The following is an 18580-nucleotide window of genomic DNA, read 5'->3' as shown; positions in this document are numbered from 1 at the left end:
ACCAAGGGGCACAATCTAAAAATTAGAGCCAGACCTTTCAGGAGTGAAATTGGGAAACATTCTACACACAAAGAGTGGTAGAAGTTTGGAATTCTCGTCCACAAATGGCAATTGATGCTAGCTCAAGTGTTAATTTTAAATCTGAGATTGATAGATTTTTGTTATCCAAAGGTATTAAGGGATATGGAGTTAGGTCACGGTTCGCCAGTCTCTCATCGAATGGTAGAACAGACTCTTGGAGTTAAATGACCTCCTCTTGTTCTTATGTTCCTAACCTATATTTGGTTAACAACTAACCTCCAGTTCTATATTTAGGGAATTCAATATTTATATTCTATGTTCTTTTTACCTAATGAGGCTGTTTCAAGCCATTGTGAAGCTATGTAGCAGTAAGTACATGCAGTTACCACTTGGCTGGGAATGGTGCATACTCTAGTTCAGTACAGTGCCTCACAATGTACCATGTGCGGTATGCTAAGACACCTAGTGGTGTGGTTATGGAGCATAGAGATTGTAGCCACTGTGCAAAGATAACTATTGCTTTTGTGAAACAGAATTACTTTTTTCTTGTCAGCCAATTCTTCAAATATAAATATGCCCCATCTGGAACAAAAATCAGCTCTGCTCACCACAGAAACTTCAAAAGTCCCAAGTGTAAGGCTTCCATAAACATTGCAACAACCAACCAGAAGGCTGGAAAAGGTTGTTATGACCAGGTGAGAAAGGTGTCTCGGGGTCTTTCACTGTCTTCACCTGGTCTTATTGTAACAGGGTTTCATTTTTAACACACTGTGTTTTGAGCTTCCCCTTTGGTGAATCCTTGTTCACAGCTTTCCAATTATAAGGCAGAGAAATGAGCATAAATAGGCTTTCTTAGGTTTAAAGAAGAAAAGTGAAGTTTCATTTAAACTTAAACTCTAATTTGGCTAACGCCTATGGCCACACGCCGTGCCCACACTGGCATGCATACACGATATGCACATGTAAATAAGGACAGAAAAGAGCAGAAGAAAAATAAGATGCAGAGATTTGAGGCAATATCAGAAGAGTTACTTGTTCACTGTGCTTCAAGCTCACTGTAGTCCTTTTGTAAGTAATCTTTCTTTTTGTTGGGGCCCAGTATTCTTCTTAAATCTTGTTCACTGTAGCAGACTTTTCTCTCTTGGGGTTCATATGTCTTCAGTGGTTTCCGAAGCTGGTGAGAGCGAGATGAGAGCAGACAGGAGAGAGGTCTTTTCAGTCCAGGAGCTAACAGTCTTCTGAGTTTTAACCCTGTGTCCAGTTCAAATTCAAAAAACTCCAACAGTCAGCCAGTCATGTGACTAAACTGGTCTGACCATGTCTGTTTGTGTATTCGGCTATCTTGGTAGTTAACCTGGAATGCTTCAACGTCTGGTAATCAAAAGTCCATTGTGGATTAAATTGGAGCAGGGAATAGCCCCTTTGTCATTTGAAGTACTTGTCTGTTGATATGCTAATGTCTCTCTCCAGCCAAAATCTCCAGTTGTTTTTTAAAGCAAGTTCTTTCTTCACCAACAACAGTCCAAAATCAATGTTCATGTGGCGAAATTAATTTTCCTCATTCTTGGCAGGTGGGGGTTTGCCTGACAAGGTGATCGTAATAAACAATTGTCCATGTCATAAAACCACTAGAAAAGATCTTGGTCAGAGTGAATGTTTACAAAAACATTTCAAATTTCTGGACGAACGTATCAGGACAGCCTTGAATCAGAACTCTGTGATTATTTTGACAGTCAGTTGTTTAACAATTGCTTCATATATTTGAAACAGAAAACTGTTCATAATGACTCATAAACTGTATCAATGTGTACAGTCGTACAAACACATAAAGGCCTGACTTCATGTTGATCCGTTGCCAAAAGTTGTTCCACACCTTTGATGTCTTAAGCACTCCTTCTGCATGCCCTGTCCATTTGTCAGCTAAAGAGATTAAAGCAACAATCACCTTATTTTTCTATTTGAGTTACCTTTATACAGGTGTTCTGAATCCAAACCATATCTATGGGAAAGTGGCAAGACGCAAGAGAACATCGAATTCTCTCATGAGAATTCAGCTACCAAAGACATGTCACTCACAGACTAGAGTCCACACATTGTTGCTTAGCAGAAAACCTCTGCTTTCTCCAGCAGATCTTCTGGGGTACACCATACAGATTGGAGGTCAACAGAAAGGCAGAGGGACACATCTGCTCCATCAAACGGATGCTAATCATTTGACCAGCGTCTGAAATGTTCAGTCAGTCCTTTACCCTGTCAGTTCTGTCTTTATTTCTGTAGAGGTGGTGCTTCCAGTTGTGCCTGTTAGAACAGAGGACTGCATTTCCTTTCGCATCTATTCCTAAACTTGTCCAGAATATAGACATGGAATAATAGTCCCGATTTTAACTGGGGGGCCAAGAGGCAAGTGTTGGATAGGGATGGGGCTTGCCAATGTGAGGCCTGGACCATTTTAACTCCTGGACCTCATTTACATAAGAACATAAGAAATAGGAGCAGGAGTAGACCAAACGGCCCCTCAATCATGCTCTGTCATTCAATACGATCATGGCTGATCATCTGCCTCAACTTCACTTTCCCGCCCGCTTCCCATATCCCTTGATTCCCTGAGAAAGCAGAAATCTGTCTATCCCAGCCTTGAATATACTCAACGATGGAGCATCCACAACCCTTTACAACCGTTCAGTTGTCTAGGCCCCGTGCTCTGGAATACCCTCCCAACACCTCTTCACCTCTCTGCCTCACTTTCCTCCTTTAAAACACTCCTTAAAACCTACCTCTTTGACCAAGCTTTTGGTCATCTGGCCTAATATCACTTTTTGTGGCTCGGTATCGTACTTTGTTTTATAATGTTCCTGTGAAGTGCCTTGGGACGTTTTATTATATTAAAGGTGCCATTTAAGTTGTTGTTGTACTTGTAGAGGATTCCAAGTATTCGCAACCTTCTGAGTGAAGAAATGTCTCCTCATTTCAGTTCTAAATGATCGACCCCTTATTCTGAGACTGTGCCCCCATGTTCTAGATTCCCCAGCCAGGGAAACAACCTCACAGTGTCTACCCAGACAAGCTCTTTCAGAATCTTGTATGTTTCAATAAGATCATCTTTCATTCTTCTAAACTTCAGAAAGTATAGGCCCAATTTACTCAGCTTCTCATCATAGGGCAACCCTTTTATTTAAATTTAAATATACCAGGCTCAACTTGACATCTTCCTGAACCTCGATGTCAGTACAGCTGGCTGGGAGTCGGGCGAATTACGTCGGCAGATCCTGACAGTTGAATTTCAATGCAAAAACCTTGCTGGCCAAAATGTGCCTGTTAAAATGGGTGCAGCGGTAAAGATGTTTTGCTGCAATTGTATAGAGCCTTGGTGAGACTGCACCTGCAGTATTGTGTACAGTTTTGGTCTTATCTAAGGAAGGATATGCTTGCCATAGAGGGAGTGCAACGGAAATTCATCAGACAAATTCCTGGGATAGCAGGATTGTCTTAGGAGGAGAGATTGCAGAAATGGGCCTGTATTCTCTAGAGTTTCGAAGAATGAGAGGTGATCTCATTGAAACTTACAAAATTCTTACAGGATGTGACAGGGTGGATGTGGACAGGATGTTTCCTCTGGCTGGTGAGTCAAGAACCAGGAGACACAGTCTCAAAATAAGGGGCAGGCCATTTAACACTGAGATGAGGAGGAATTTCTTTACTCAGAGAATGGTGAATCTGCGGAATTCTCTACCCCAGAGGGTTGTGGAAGCTCAATCATTGAACATGTTCAAGACAGAAATTGATTGATTTCTGGACACTAATAACATCAAGGGTATGGGGATAGTGGGGGAAAATGGTGTAGAGGTGGATGATCAACCATGATCTGTTTGAATGGCGGAGCAGTCTCGATGGGCTGAATGGCCCACTCCTGCTCCTATTTCCTATGACCCTATGAACAGTGAGGATTGGGTGGATAAAGTTGCTGTGAGGAATTTGACCCTCCCCTCGTCCCAAACACACCCCATTCTTGCCATGAACGGTGGGGTCGGGAGTTAAAATCTCAGGGCTAATGTGCTGCACAAAGAAGCAAAAAGAAGGTTTGTTCCACCATATGATAGTCCAGTAAGTGATAATGCATTCCATATTCTGGTGACCCTCTGCGTGAAGACATTTGCTCTGGTGACAACCAGAGTTTGGTCACAGATCAGCCATGATCTCATTGAATAGCAGAACAGGCTTGAGGGGCTGAATGGCCTTCTCCTGTTCCTATGTTCCCTTGTAATGAAAGAGACAATTGTAGATTTTTTCGTAAGTTTAATTCTTAGCTTGTCAGGGTGGTTTATCCTTGGTTCAAGTCTGGCATATCACTGATGGAGTTTATAGTTTAACTGATTGGAATATACATTATGAACTTAATGGATTTCTTCGTTCCCATTTCCCACCCAACCCCACCCCCCCCCCACCCCCCGCCTCAAACAATAGCTTGATTAGTCTACCAGAGTAAAATATTTACTGACGTGTTAATGCTTTACCAGGACCGTGAACTTGTAGAAGTAGTCTTCATAGTCTGCCTGCCATTGACTGCATACCACTAAGTGAATTTAAAAATGATTAACAATCGTAAAAACTGCTGCTATATTATGTTGCCCTTCCTTATTATCTCCATCTAAAATACTGTTTTTAAATCACCATCATTTGGGGTGTGTGTGTATATATATAATAAAGCTGATTATCAAAAGTCAATTTCCTTGAATATATAATTACTGAACTTCTTGTCTAATCTTAATTTAGGAAAATGAAATAAGTTAACTCCTGTCCTGTGGTGAAAAACCCCATCTAGTGGTCAGGCTGAAACTTGATATAAAACAAGATCAGGCTATAACTGTGACCAGGGTTTACGATGGTGAGTTCCCTATCCAAAAAATTGTTGCTTTTATATCTTCTGGTAACAAAAACTCACTTTTTCTTTCTCTTTTTAAAAATTATTTCATCTCTCTATTTTGTCTTTTCTCTCGTTCTTATGCATTCATTCCGTCCTCTCATTTGCTTTTTCCCCTCTTTATCTGCCTATTTACCTTCTCTTTTCCCACTCCTCTATCTTTTCTCCCTTCCTCTGTACTTCCACTTTATAACAGGTTGCCCTTAAACATCCACCAACAGATTTCTGTGACGGATGGCCACCACATAAGAATGCAAGAAATAGGAACAGTCATAGGCCATATGTGCTCCCATAGTACATCGTGGCTGACCCTTGACCTCAATCTACTTTCCCATCTGATCCCCATATCCCTCGATTCTCTCGAGTCCAAAAAATCTATCACTTTCAACCTTGAATACTCAACAGCTGAGCATCCACAGCTCTCTGGGATGGAAAATTCCAAAGATTCACAACCTTCTGAGCGAAAAAATCTCTCCTCATCTCAGTCCAAAATGGCTGTTCCCTTATCCTGAGACTCCCCCAGCTCGAGACTCTCCCGCTCAGGGGAAACAGCCTCTCTGCCTTTACCCTTTCAAACCCTCTCAAAATTTAAATGGTATTGTTTTCCCACTTGAACATGACTTCTCATTTTCAATTCACCACCTTTAGTGTTTTTGTTTATTCTCTCGGCAAGAGCCTCCTTCCCCTTAAAATGTTTGTGAGAACTTCCCTTTATATAAAAGGGGCCACTTGTCGATTGTTCCACTGTGTTCTATAAATCCCAAACCACCAACCATTAGAATGTACTTAAAACATAACAAATTACTCTCAATTGTCAAAAGATATATTAAAACATCAAATTCTGAGCAGGTTTCTTTATTATTTTAAGAATTCAGGTGCATTTGAAGAATGCAGTTTTGACATACAAATGTCATGTAATCGTAATCATGCAGTTCTCTGATGACAGCTATAGCTCAGTTGGTAACACTCTCATCTTTGAGTCAGAAGGGCAGGTTCAAGTCCCATTCCAGAGAGTTGAGACAAAAATCAAGTCTGACACTCCACTGCTGTAAGGGAGTGCTGCATTGACGAAGGATGAGAAGTTAAACCAAGACCCCGTCTGCTCTTTCGGGTAGACGTGAAAGATCCCATGGCACTATTTTGAAGAAGAGAAGGGGAGTTCTCCCTGGTGTCCTGGCAAACATTTATCCTTCAATCAACACCACAAAAACAGATTATCTGGTCATTATCATGTTGCTGTTTGTGGGAGCTTTCTGTGCACAAATTGGCTGCTGTGTTTCCTACATTACAACAGTGACTACACTTCAAAAGTACTTTAATGGCTGTAAAGCGCTTTGGAGCATCTTGTGGTTGTGAAAGGCACTATATAAATTCAAGTCTTTCTTGCATTGCTCTCAGCGAGTTAGAGGATATGCAATTTTATAACAACAGGAGTATTGGAACAATGTGCGATGGGGAAAGTGTTGAAGCAAGGAAGTATTACTCTTAAATGTAGAGTGTGTTATATGTTGAAAATATTACTAACAGTTCGACCAACCATTGTTCAGGGTGGGTTGGAGAATATGCCACCTTGTAACAATAGGGGTGCTTATGTCTCGTAGGAAGTAACACCAGGGCTACAGTATGAATTTTGTGTCCTGTTTGGATGTTTTACAATGCCAAGAGTATGGAAGAGATTCAGAAAGATGATACCAGTGATAAGACGAGAGAAATTGAGACTGTCTCATTAGAGTCCAGAAAATTAAGAGGTCTTAAGAGTTTGAAATTGAGTTTGATGAGGTAAATAAGGAAAAATAACTTTGACTAATCAGTGAGTTGGGAACAGTTATGCATAAATTTCAGATCATCTCCAAAATAATGAAGGGAGAGCCGAGGAGATTTTTTTCTTCTGTAGAGAGTAGTTACGACATGTAATTCCCTACCAGATACAATGTGGAAGCAGAATTGATAACAGCTTTTAAAAAGAAAGTGGATAAATGTTTGGAAGAGAAAAAGTTAAAAGGGAATGGATGCTGGAATGAGACTAATGGATTGTTTTGTCTGAGAGTCAGCACTGACCAAATAAACTCTGTCATTTCTATAAAGTACCACAATTCTATGAGTTGCAGTCACCAAATAAATCAAATTCCACAAGTATTAAATAATGTTCTAAAATAAAAACAAGAAATGCTGGAACCACTCAGCAGGTCTGGCAGCATCTGTGAAAAGAGAAGCAGAGTTAACGTTTCGGGTCAGTGAATGTTCTAAGTTCATAATGGTAATTGAGGATCAACTTTTGCAACCATTATTCTGTAAGTGAATGGCCTGTCTTCTCTTCTTTGGCCTCCTTGTCTCGAGGGACAATGGGTAAGCGCCTAGAGGTGGTTAGTGGTTTGTGAAGCAGCACCTGGAGTGGCTATAAAGGCCAATTCTAGAGTGACAGACTCTTCCACAGGCGCTGCAGATAAAATTGGTTGCCGGGGCTGTTACATAGTTGGATCTCCCCTTGCACTTCTGTCTTTTTACCTGCCAACTGCTAAGTCTCTTCCACTCGCCACACTTTAGCCCCGCCTTTATGAATGGCCTGTAATTATATAATTATCCATGTATATAATTTTTAATCCTTACCCATTTTAAAACTGAAATTATGCAACAAAATGACATGCAAAATGTATCATTTGGAATGAAGTATCTACAAGGTGATGCCTCTGCTTTGGGTGCAATTGCCAATCAGGGTGCAAGGGGTTCAAAATCACAAGTGGTCTAGGCAGAGTAGATCGTGAGAAATCCTCCCATTGGTGGAAGGGTCGAGAATCAGAAGACTCAGATTTAAGGTGACTGGCAAAAGAACCACTGGTGTCATGAGGAAAAATGTTTTTAAGCAGCGAGGGGTTAGGATCTGGATTGCACTGTCTGAGAGGGTGCTGGAGGCAGAATCAATTGTGTCTTTCAAAAGGGAATCGGATAAGCACCTGAAGAGAAAAGATTTGCAGGTCTAAGAAAGCTTAACGTCAGAAATTTGTCTCACCTCTATTTTAGCAAACTCATCAATTCATTTATTTTAAACAGTAAACCTCTGCTAAAACAACACAGAGAGAAACTTTAGACAAAACTATTTCATGCCTAACATTGCACAATATCATTTCAAGATCCACACAATGAGACACCATAACACCATAAACCCTTTGAAAAGGATGTCACTTGGAGCACTAAGTTCTGTGATGGGTTAAAACCTTGTCCTTTTAGCTCTAAGACCATGGTTTCACTATTTGAATGAACGTCTCCCTTGTCTTAAAGCAATAGGGCTCCCATGTGAAATACATTTGGACAGTATTCAAATGCAAAGAACAGAACTGTATATAACTCATCACTAATGGTGTTCAGAGTTCTGAGGGGTTTTGAGAAGATAAATACAGAGAAATTATTACCACTGGTCAGTAAGTTGGCAACATGAGGGCATGAATTTAAGCAAAGGAAGGGAGAGGTTGGACTATGCTTTTGTGCACAGTTAGTTATTAGGAAACAGAACACCCCACCAGAAACAGTGATGGAAACAGATTCATTATAGCTTTCCAAATGGCAGTGGATCAATATTTGAAAATTATGGAAAGGGTAAGGGCAGGGAATTGGGATTAAGTGGATAGTTCTTTCAGAGAGCCAGCACAGGTACAATGGTCCAAATGGCAGACTTCTGTCCAATTCTGTGATTCTAGCTGTGATTAGGTTGCACAGATGCAGAAATAGATAGGCAATGTTGTCCGCCTCTTGGGCGGCACAGTGGCGCAGTGGTTAGCACCGCAGCCTCACAGCTCCAGCGACCCGGCCTGTGTGGAGTTTGCAAGTTCTCCCTGTGTCTGCGTGGGTTTCCTCCGGGTGCTCCGGTTTCCTCCCACATGCCAAAGACTTGCAGGTTGATAGGTTAATTGGCCATTATAAATTGCCCCTAGTATAGGTAGGTGGTAGGTAAATATAGGGACAGGGTGGGGATGTGGCAGGAATATGGAATTAGTGTAGGATTAGAACAAATGGGTGGTTGATGGTCGGCACAGACTCGGTGGGCCGAAGGGCCTGTTTCAGTGCTGTATCTCTAAACTAAACTCTAATCTACACTATAACTAACCTGGGAGGAATCAATACTGACAGCAAGTGGAAATGTATTTCCATTACCCAGCACTAACATCCTTCATTCTGTTAAGCACAAAATTCATGTAAAAGGAAAAATATGTAAAATATTTAGCATCATCAGCATTATAAAGGACTACGCAATTTACAATTCGATATCGTCAATGGGACTGGAGCTTACTCAGCAATCCTGTAACAAAATAAGGAAAATTTAGCATTTTGTTCAAGGTACATCAACAATCAAAGATGAGCTATCACTTCAGATAATATTATGGTGATTGAGAGCCTCTTTCATGTTCCAGTGATTTACATCTTCAAGTGCAATACAATTCTCATTCATCAAAGACACAGACAATCACCTGGAAAACTTGCACATAACAAACAACATATCTTCAGTTCAGAGAGTTAAGCAATCCTTGGCGTTGACTCTGATGGAAATATAAGTGGGTAAAACAAATCAGCAAGCAAACAAACATCTGCAACCTCACCAGGTTTGGAGTGAAGACATCTGGAGAGGCTTTCAAATGTCAAGTGGATGAGTTTCAATTGCTGGAACAAAACTTAAAGGAAAATGATGATTGAAGACCCTTGTAGTTTGCGAAATGAGACCGGAAGATAGGGAAGGTTGAATGCTCAAACTTGATGGGCTGACTAGTGTCTCGTCCTTCATAAGAGATTTATTATTTTTCATTTGCAACAACTTTATTTTGTTTCATGAAAATGCTTGGAGGTAGAACATTTATATTGCCAAGATAATCACAGAGAAATTAGCACAAGCCTGTACTAACTCACAATAAAAACACTGGTGTGGCATATTGATGAGATTTCTTCTATTTCGAGAAGAGGAAAACATTAAATTTACTGACATCAGCAACACTACTCTCAAATTTATATAATCTAGTACCACAGAAGTTTTATTACTATTCATCCATTTGGTGTCAGCCTTGATTCAGTTGGCAGCCTTCTCCCCTTCAACTGAGTTATTGTCTGTTCAATTCCCTCAACGGAGACTTGAGCACTTCATCAAGGCTGATTCCTCAGTGCAGGACCGAGGAAATGCTGAACTGTTGCAGGTACCATCTTCGGATGAGATGTTAAACTGAGGCCCCCGGACGTAAATAATCCCACGGCACTATTTGAAGAAGAGCTTTAGCGTTCTTCTGGTGTCCTGGCCAATATTTGTCCCTCAAGCAACATCACTCAAAACACATTTGCTATTTGTGGGAGCTTGCTGTGCACAAATTGATTGCTGTGTTTCCTACAATACAACAGTGACTACACTCCAAGAATATTTTGTTGGCTGTAAAGCACGTTGTGATGTTGTAAAAGGCACTAGATCTTTCTCAACACTCATCGGCCGTAATAACAACTGAGGTACAGCGATCCCACTGTTTGAGACCTCTATCTGAACTTGCTTTTATCCCAGATCCACATTACAAAAGGTTTATTTGCAGTGTTAGGATTAGATTGATCTGCAGCATTGATAAGACCTGCTACAAAAGATTTCCTTAGTTGACAACAGAATTATTCTAAATTATTCAAGGAAAGAATCTAGAATCAATTACCTTACCCAAAAATAAAAGTCTCTTTGCCAAAATTAAGTCACTGAAAACCCAACCAGAATCCTTTTGTTGGTTTTTGTTCCCCATTTGTTGGTTCCTAACCATTAAAGTGAAATCAATCACTTTCCTCAGAGACTAAAATCACTTGTTTTAAAAACCTCGGCGGAGAAATTGGTGCAGGGACGGATACCTGCACTGGAACTCGCAGGCTTGACACACATCCAATATTGGGCCTCAGGCATCATTTATGTAAAACTGACAAGCTCCATATGCCTTGGGTGTCCCTAGGTCTTCAGGCAGGCCCTGCGAGAGGTGGGAAGCAATTTGGGAAAGCAGGATGGTGGGGGTGTGGGGGTGGTGGGAGACAGTGAGTGGGAGAGGGAGGAAAGCAATTGGGAAGGAGGGGGAAGTGATCAAGAGGGAGGGGGCAATTGGAGGGGGGCAAACAATTAGGAATGAGGGGATGATCAGGAGAGAGGGAGTGATTGGGAGGGAGGGGAAAGTGATCAAGCTAGATGAAGAGAGGGAGGTCAATTGAGAGGTACATTTGCATAAGTATATTTTTAAAAGCTTTCCTTTTTGATGGCCTCCAGTGGTTAGATAACATTTAGACCATGTTATTCAGAATGCAGGTCATCTGGCACCGGCTGCATTCAGGCAGCCCAATTTTGCAAAGGGGTCTTCAAACAGGTATAAGGCCCCCTATTTGCAGATGCAAAGGGCCTAGGGCTAAAGGCCTGCTTGGGTCTGCAAATGAAATCCGATTCGAACCCAACAGAACCACATCCGAGTCGAGCTCGACCCGGCCCATGTCCTTTCATCTTTTCTTACCCAGCCCAACCCGACCCGACCACCGGAATGTTCAGTTAACCTAGCTTCCGTTTTTCACTTTTAAAGCTTGTGCAGATAAGCATCCAAAACTGTAACTGGACTTGAAAGGCTGTTTAAATTGCTACAATGTACGCAAGAACCGTTTATTGATTAGTACACACTAAGTTGAAATACCAAGCAGAGTAGGAAGCACACTTCAAAAGATCTGCGGTTTCCAGTGTTTCACTAACACAATTGTAACACAAGGCTTGTTACAGTATGTCTGACCTGACCCGAGCTCGAATGCCGGACCCGAAAGAGCGACCTGACCCAACCCGGACCCGACACATGTCGTCGGGTCCTGTTGGGTTCGGTGCGGGTAGCCCAGCTCTATCTAAGGCCTGTTTCAGGCACGAATCCTGGACGCCTCCATTTCTAGCTTTACTAACTTGATGGGTGGCACATTTCCAGGTTGGAATGCGATCACCCTGTCTGCCATATTGGATGTGCAATGCCATTGATTCCCGAGGCATCATCTTTAAATCTTCAGCTGTTGCCCATTTATTGTTTCTGCAATACGTATATTTTTAAAGTTAGACCAAAATTGAAATCACTGGTTACAGCTTTTAGCAATAATGGTGATTTTACTGAACGGACCTTTGACCTAAATATTACAGCACAGAAGAAGGCCATTTGGCCCATCAAGCCTTTAGATACAAAACTAAGGGAGTTGTTTGTGATTTTTATGGCCTTATCTGCTTCTGTTCAAAGAGATTCACTTTAACTCTTATAAAATTCCAATTAGGATTCGTTGAAATCGAATTAACAAAGTACCTCCTTTTTAAGGAGCACAAACAATAAATTATAAGTAAAACAAAAGGAAGCTTATCAAATTAAGGCATAATGCTGTTCCTGGTGTCCGCGATGCAATCCAGTCCCTCTGGTGCCCACCAGTTATGGAAGGCCTCAACTGTACTGGCACACATTGCATACTCACTCTGCAGGAACACTCGAGCGCAAACATAACCACTGAAAAGAAGAAGGAGGTTGGGCCAAATGACCCCATTTGACCGCACACTGCCTGGACCTGTGGATTCCACCTTTGTTGAGATTTGTCTAATGCTTTCTTGCAGCACCCACAGTACGTCAAAGGAGGTATCTTTGGGAAAACAGTTGCGCGGTTATTGCACTTGTGGAGGAGAGCGAGATTAATTATTATTTAATGAGTAAACTGTAGCTTGAGTGATTTTCCAGAGCATTGGAGTTAGAGTTCACTTTTTTTCCTATTTAGTGAGCAGGCCTGCACTGGCCATACCGAGGTCAGAGGAATGTAAATGTAATGAGATAACTTTGATTTAAGGGGTATTATTATTTAAATAATAGGAAATGGGAATGCTTTCAGTGTAGCAGAAAACAAGCCGAGTCAACCTCCAATCAGTGAGTAGAAATCCAATGTTTTAAATACTGTCAAATATTTTATTGTTCTGATGCTTTTCTTTAGACGTTAGTATGGGGAGAAGGGGCAAAATGGTCTTCCAGGAGTAAATCCTGCCACATTGGGGATTGGCAAGGAGGGAACCAAAGGGAAAAGGGAGGTTAAAGGAAAGGGGGAACAGATGAGTGAAGGAGAGGGAGGAGAGCTGAGGGGTGGATGGGTAGAGGAGGGGAGGTGAGGGAAGGGGGAGTGGAGACAGGAGTGGGAGTGAGGAAGAGAAGGAGGAAGGTGGTGGAACGCAGGGAAAGGGTGGAGAGGAAGAGAGTTCCTGGTTTCTAACACGTGCCTCAACATGGGGAAAAGGGGTAGCCGGCTGGATATGTTGTCTCAGTATGGTATGAGAGCAGATAATGAATTGGAATTTGCTGCCAGACCATTGATCCTAGTATCCCTCTACACCTCCATCCCCCACCAGGACGGTTAGCGGGTTCTTCGCTTCTTCCTTGAACAGAGGCCCAACCAGTCCCCATCCACCAACACCCTCCTCCGCCTGGCTGAACTTGTTCTCACATTGAACAACTTCTCCTTCAACTCCACTCACTTCCTTCAAGTAAAAGGTGTTGCTGTGGGTACCCGCATGGGTCCTAGTTATGCCTGTCTTTTTGTGGGATATGTCGAACAGTCCTTGTTCCAGTCCTACTCAGGCCCCCTCCCGTAACTCTTTTTCCAGTACATTGATGACTGTCTCGGTGCCGTTACCTGCTCCTGCCCCGAACTGGAAAACTTTATCAACTTTGCTTCTAATTTCCACCCTTCTCTCACCTTTACATGGTCCATCCCCGACACCTCCCTTCCCTTCCTCGACTTCTCTGTCTCCATCTCTGGGGATAGGCTGTCTACTAATATCCATTATAAACCCACCGACTCCCACAGCTACCTTGACTACACTTCTTCACACCCTGCCTCCTGTAAGGACTCCATTCCATTTTCCCAGTTTCTCCGTCTCCGACGCATCTGCTTTGATGATGCTACCTTCCATGACAGCGCTTCTGATATGTCTTCCTTTTTCCTCAACAGAGGATTTCCCCCCCAATGTGTTTGACAGGGCCCTCAACCGTGTCTGGCCCATTCCCCGCACCTCTACCCTCACCCCTTCCCCTCCCTCCCAGAATCGCGACAGGGTTCCCCTTGTCCTCACTTTCCAGCCCATCAGCCTCCATATCCAAAGGATCATCCTCCGCCATTTCCGCCACCTCCAGCGGGATACCACTACCAAACGCATCTTCCCCTCTCTTCGCCTGTCAGCATTCCGAAGGGATCGTTCCCTCCGTGACACCCTGGTCCACTCCTCCATTACCCCACCACCTCATCCCCTTCCCATGGCACCTTCCCCTGCAATTGCAGGAGGTGTAATACCTGCCCATTTACCTCCTCTTTCCTCACTATCCCAGGCCCCAAACACTCCTTTAAGGTGAAGCAGCGATTTACTTGTACTTCTTTCAATGTAATATACTGTATTCGCTACTCACAATGTGGTCTCTACATTGGGGAGACCAAGCGCAGACTGGGTGACCGCTTTGCGGAACACCTCCACTCATTCCGCAAGCAGGACCCCGAGCTTCCGGTTGCTTGCCATTTCAACACTCCCCCCTGCTCTCATGCTCACATCTCTGCCCTGGGATTGCTACAGTGTTCCAGTGAACATCAACACAAGCTCGAGGAACAGCATCTCATCTACCGATTAGGCACACTACAGCCTGCCGGACTGAACATTGAGTTCAATAGTTTCAAAGCTTGACGGGCTCCCCCATTTTACTTTTTTAAAGTTGTTTTTTCTTTTTCCTTTTTTAATATTTTTTTTGTGTTTATTTTATTTTATTTCATCTGAGTTTGTTCAGTTGGCTTACCCACTTTTTTTTTCATGTTTGTACTTACGACTGTTCAATTTTCAGTCCAATAACACCCTATCTGTACTAGTGACATGCTGGAGGGAGATATAGAGATGATTCCGACTTGTGTCTCATAAACTGCTAGCATAATTATATGATGGTGTAACATGTATCCGAGGTTCTGTGACTTAAGGATTCAACTTTAGGTGCAGAACCAACCTAAATTTAAGAATGAATGGGTTAATAACTTTGTTAAATAAAAGAATTTGTTTAATAAGACACAGAGGAATTTCAACCTTACAAGTGTTTTGATTCAGTCCAGGCATTTGATAATAACCCACCACAGTTTCAATACTGACCACACAAACCAGTCTGGGTATAGTGAAAGCTGACAGTGGATCCCTTTGTGAGATGCTTTAACATCTTCTTTGGCCTCCTTATCTCGAGAGACAATGGATAAGCGCCTGGAGGTGGTCTGTGGTTTGTGAAGCAGCGCCTGGAGTGGCTATAAAGGCCAATTCTAGAGTGACAGGCTCTTCCACAGGTGCTGCAGAGAAATTTGTTTGTCGGGGCTGTTGCACAGTTGGCTTTCCCCTTGCGCCTCTGTCTTTTATCCTGCCAACTGCTAAGTCTCTTCGACTCGCCACATTTTAGCCCCATCTTTATGGCTGCCCGCCAGCTCTGGCGAACGCTGGCAACTGACTCCCACGACTTGTGATCAATGTCACACGATTTCATGTCGCGTTTGCAGACGTCTTTAAAGCGGAGACATGGACGGCCGGTGGGTCTGATACCAGTGGCGAGCTCGGTGTACAATATGTCTTTGGGGATCCTGCCATCTTCCATGCGGCTCACATGGCCAAGCCATCTCAAGCGCCACTGACTCAGTAGTGTGCACAAGCTGGGGATGTTGGCCGCCTCGAGGACTTCTGTGTTGGAGATAAGGTCCTGCCACCTGATGCCAAGTATTCTCCGGAGGCAGCGAAGATGGAATGAATTAAGATGTCGCTCTTGGCTGACATACATTGTCCAGCCCTCGCTTCCATAGAGCAAGGTACTGAGGACACAGGCCCGATACACTCGGACTTTTGTGTTCCATGTCAGTGCGCCATTTTCCCACACTCTCTTGGCCAGTCTGGACATAGCAGTGGAAGCCTTTCCCATGCGCTTGTTGATTTCTGCATCTAGAGACAGGTTACTGGTGATAGTTGAGCCTAGGTAGGTGAACTCTTGAACCACTTCCAGAGCGTTGTCGCCAATATTGATGGATGGAGCATTTCTGATGTCCTGCCCCATGATGTTCGTTTTCTTGAGGCTGATGGTTAGGCCAAATTCGTTGCAGGCAGCCGCAAACCTGTCGATGAGACTCTGCAGGCACTCTTCAGTGTGAGATGTTAAAGCAGCATCGTCAGCAAAGAGGAGTTCCCTGATGAGGACTTTCCGTACTTTGGATTTCGCTCTTAGACGGGCAAGGTTGAACAACCTGCCCCCTGATCTTGTGTGGAGGAAAATTCCTTCTTCAGAGGACTTGAATGCATGTGAAAGCAGCAGGGAGAAGAAAATCCCAAAAAGTGTGGGTGCGAGAACACAGCCCTGTTTCACGCCACACAGGATAGGAAAGGGGTCTGATGAGGAGCCACAATGTTGAATTGTGCCTTTAATATTGTCATGGAATGAGGTGATGATACTTAGTAGCTTTGGTGGGCATCCAATCTTTTCTAGTAGTCTGAAGAGACCACGTCTGCTGACGAAGTCAAAGGCTTTGGTGAGATCAATGAAAGCAATGTAGAAGGGCATCTGTTGTTTTCGGCATTTCTCCTGTATCTGACGAAGGGAGAACAGCATGTCAACGGTCGATCTCTCTGCACGAAAGCCGCACTGTGCCTCAGGGTAGACGCGCTCGGCCAGCTTCTGGAGCTGTTCAGAGCGACTCGAGCAAAGACTTTCCCCACTATGCTGAGCAGGGAGATTCCACGGTAGTTGTTGCAGTCACCGCGGTCACCTTTGTTTTTATAGAGGGTGATGATATTGGCATCGCGCATGTCCTGAGGTACTGCTCCCTCGTCCCAGCACAGGCATAGCAGTTCATGTAGTGCTGAGAGTATAGCAGGCTTGGCACTCTTGATTATTTCAGGGGTAATGCTGTCCTTCCCAGGGGCTTTTCCGCTGGCTGGAGAATCAATGGCATCACTGAGTTCCGATTTGGTTGGCTGTACTTCCAGCTCAACCATGACTGGTAGAGGCTGGGCTGCATTGAGGGCAGTCTCAGTGACAACATTCTCCCTGGAGTACAGTTCTAGGTAGTGCTCAACCCAGCGGTCCATTTGTTTGTGTTGGTCAGTGATTATGTCCCCTGATTTAGATTTGAGGGGGGCGATCTTCTTGATGGTTGGCCCAAGAGCTCTCTTCATGCCATCATACATTCCTCTGATGTTTCCGGTGTCTGAGGCCAGCTGAATATGACTGCATAGGTGTTGCCAGTAGTTGTTTGCGCAGCGCCTGGCTGTTCTTTGTGCAGTGCTTCTGGCTGCTTTAAGTGCTGCGGATGTTAAATCGCTGGGGGCTTTCTTGTAGTTCAACAGTGCAATGCGCTTAGCGGCTATGACAGGTTCCAGCTCTTCATTATGAGATTGAAACCAGTCTGCATTTCTCTTCGCACTTTTGCCGTAGGTGGTCAAAGCTGACTAATAGATGGCGTCTCTGATGTGGGCCCACATGGTCTCAGCATCCCCTGTGGGAGTGTTTTGAAGGGCTGTTACAAGTGAATTTAGAAATTTTTGTAACAGCTGTGGATGAGAAATTCTGCTCGTGTTGATGCGCGGGTGGCCCTTCTGCTTGGAATGATGCAACTTCTTTGGTCTGAGTCTAACCTTGCTGCACACCAGGGAGTGGTCGGTGTCGCAGTCCGCACTGTGGAAGCTGCGTGTGATTTGAACACTGTTTAAGGTGGCTCGCCTTGTGACAATGAGGTCTAGCTGGTGCCAACGACGCGATCTTGGGTGCCTCCATGAAACCTGATGACAGGGTTTAGTGTGAAAGAACGAGTTGGTGATGCAGAGGTTATGATAGGTACACAACTCAAGCAGTCTCTGACCATTCTCATTCATCCTTCCAACGCCATAGCACCCAAGGCAGGAGGGCCATGAGTCATGGTCGGCCCCAACCCTGGCATTAAAGTCTCCCCAGCAGGAATAGGTGTTCGGTGTTGGGGATGCTAGCACCTTGTCAACCATTCATCTGCTTCATTGTGTGAGCGGCAATAAATAGTTTCTTGTGCTTCTGAGAAAAATCACTGGCAAACCGAAAGCCTGGTACTGATTGTTGCCAGTAACAGGATGAAATCGTTGAAAACCAGCAAAAAGACAAGATCGTGTCTGAACTAGCACCGCTAACCCTCCACAATTCTCCTGGAGCCTCCACGAATGAATGATTAATTTTCAAGATGCTGTTGTGATCAGGGGAAATCTTTGGGGCTTTTCAAAGAGAAAAGCAATTGAGTGTTTTTCTCTTTTGTTTTGTGCATGTTCATTTATTAGAAACAGGCTCTTTGACCAGGTGAGGTGGGTGGAGGTGGGAGGAAACCTCCAGTTATACATCCAACCAGAGCTGACAACCCTGGCACTTAAAGAATGTTCAGTGATATTGGAATCAGCTGATAATCTACCTGACCAATGAGCTGCATGTCCTTAATTCTCCAGTCTTGCATATTCCCAAAGAAAAATCACAGTGAAAGCACTAACGTACAAATATTTTTAAATAAATACCATTTTTTGAAGTAGGCTGCAGTAATCTCCTGCTACACAGGTTTCACTGGTGTTAATTGTGCTCCTATTTTTGTGTCTGA

General features: G+C 43.5%; 1 long non-coding RNA gene across 3 annotated transcripts in view; it reads left to right on the top strand.

Moving 5' to 3' along the window:
- Window positions 1-18580, top strand: part of LOC137379142 (uncharacterized) — a 56185-nt gene that overhangs the window by 22475 nt on the left and 15130 nt on the right. Inside the window, exon 1 of one of the 3 annotated variants that reach the window (XR_010976745.1) lies at window positions 12706-12849. The exons of the other annotated variants lie outside the window; for them this stretch is intronic. This is a non-coding gene — a long non-coding RNA (uncharacterized lncRNA). Of the gene's footprint in view, window positions 1-12705; window positions 12850-18580 lie in introns of those variants that run through there. 3 annotated transcript variants of the gene reach the window in all.

Source organism: Heterodontus francisci, chromosome 2 (genome assembly GCF_036365525.1).
Source record: "Heterodontus francisci isolate sHetFra1 chromosome 2, sHetFra1.hap1, whole genome shotgun sequence".
In the NCBI taxonomy this organism is placed as follows: Eukaryota; Metazoa; Chordata; class Chondrichthyes; order Heterodontiformes; family Heterodontidae; genus Heterodontus; species Heterodontus francisci.
Note: the sequence above shows the minus strand (reverse complement) of the source record. Positions and strands in the feature narration are given on the sequence as shown.